This window comes from Helianthus annuus, chromosome 16 (assembly GCF_002127325.2).
Source record: "Helianthus annuus cultivar XRQ/B chromosome 16, HanXRQr2.0-SUNRISE, whole genome shotgun sequence".
NCBI lineage: Eukaryota > Viridiplantae > Streptophyta > Magnoliopsida > Asterales > Asteraceae > Helianthus > Helianthus annuus.
Window position 1 is genome coordinate 8,505,740 of NC_035448.2, and position 2,081 is coordinate 8,507,820.

A 2,081-nucleotide genomic window follows, 5' to 3' on the forward strand; every position below is an offset into this window, starting at 1 on the left:
ATCTAACAAACGCGTACAGTTGGGAGACAAAAGTCGTGTAAACAAACAACTTAAACAATTACGTGCAATTAATGCGAAGATGGAACCTTGGAAACTCGAGTTGTCACAATCAGATTTCTATTTGATGGAGAAAGGTCTGGTGGCAAGAAAAGCAGCTTCCAGAAGGTTGACAAGTCTTTTCGCTCGACGATTCCATTCTTGGGTGGTTGGTTTGGCCCTTGTTCCTGTAACTCGAATCCTAGCCCGGTATATCCCCGTCTCATTGCATAAGAACACAACCAAGACCTAGGTTAGAGGCATCGCAATAGACTACAAAGTCGTCGTTTCCATCGGGTAGCATGAGTACAGGAGCGTTGCAAAGCATACGCTTGAGAGTTTGAAAGGCTTCCTCCAATTAACAAGTGTCCCCTAATAAAAAATTAGTTAAAGGGTAATTTAGACCTTTTGATCCTCTTAATTTATAATTAATTAAAAATAATTATTAAAGTATCCCTAAATCAATGCAAGTTTAATTCAAATTGTAAAACAAAGGGTTGCTACAGATAGGGTGCCAATACATGTTTCACATGACAATGAAAACTCAAACGTATTCAAACAATTCCAAAAAAGTATTTGTCATAAACGACGGAATTAAAAACTTATCTATTAAAACTTCAAGAGTAAACTGCCATTTTGGTCCCTGAGGTTTGGTCACTTTTGCCATTTTAGTCCAAATCTCAAACCTTTTAAATATGGGTCCCTGTGGTTTCACTTTTATTGTCATTTTAGCCCAAAATTCAAAAAACCCCTTATTTGACTGTTGCAAGCTGCCTATTTTGTCTTTTGTTCAAGGGAAATTTTATCTTTCTCAATTTATTATAACATATTAATAAACTAAATAAATTATACATAATTCATTTATACCCTTATATAAATAGCATACTCTTCCCTCATTTAATCATCATCTTCCTCAAAAAAACCTAACCTCAAAATTGGCACACATCATCTTCCCCAAAATTTAATCCACACTTAAACTAAGTTATGCATATTTATTTATTAATTTTTTTACAGAACTATGATCCATGGTTCGACGTCATGGGGGCAGGCCTATATCCAGTCATCCTTTCTGACCTGAAGAACACCAAAGAGGACTATTCATCAAACAAATAGACCTACCAGGTTCACGTTTAACACCAGTTATTATTTTCCACCTTTCATTATCATATTATCTCAAGCATCATCAATCTTTATATACAACATTCATTTGCCTTCAGGTGGGGAACTGAAGGTGAAAGCCTTGGACTTGATAATACTGATCTTGCTAATAGCTGCCTATGGACCCGTGGCGCTTCCGTACCTACTAATCAGAGCCTGATTTGGTATAAGTATGTAATATAGTTGATGCATATATGTGGGGCGATTTTGATGTTAGGGTTTTTTTTGGGAAGATGATGATTAAACGGGAGAAGAGTATGTTGTTTATATAAGGGTATAAATGAATTATGTATAATTCATTTAGTTTATTAATATGTTATAATAAATTGAGAAGGACAAAATTGCCCCTGAACAAAAAGACAAAATAGGCAGCTTGCAATAGTCAAATAAGGGGTATTTTGAATTTTGGACTAAAATGACAATAAAAGTGAAACCACGGGGACCCAGATTTAAAAAGGTTTGAGATTTGGACTAAAATGATAAAAGTGCCCAAACCACAGGGATCGAAATGACAGTTTACTCAAACTTCAAACTTTATGATATAAATCCAAGAGTTAAATGTCATTTTAGTCCCTGTGGTTTGGGTCATTTTGGCAGTTTAGTCCAAAGGTTTCATTTTTAACCTGTGGGTCCAAAAAGGTTTCACAATTGTCATTTTAGTCCACTTGGTTAACTTCATCCATTTTTTCTGTTAACGAGAAGGCCAATTTGGTCATTTTGTATGTAATTCTGTTAACTAAAGGGGCAATTCAGCCATATAAAATGACCGAATTGGCCTTCTCGTTAACAGAAAAAATGGATGAAGTTAACCCAGTGGACTAAAATGGCAACTGTAAAACCTTTTTGGACCCACAGATTAAAAATGAAACCTTTGGACTAAACTGGCA

The 2,081-nt window shown here is 35.3% G+C and overlaps 1 long non-coding RNA gene across 1 annotated transcript; it reads left to right on the forward strand.

Annotated features, from left to right (window-relative positions):
* The first annotated feature begins 957 nt into the window (after positions 1-957).
* LOC118488436 lies at positions 958-1,527 on the forward strand. The gene is made up of 2 exons (XR_004884707.1): positions 958-1,158; positions 1,254-1,527. It is a non-coding gene; the product is annotated as an uncharacterized LOC118488436 (long non-coding RNA).
* Positions 1,528-2,081: the final 554 nt, after the last annotated feature.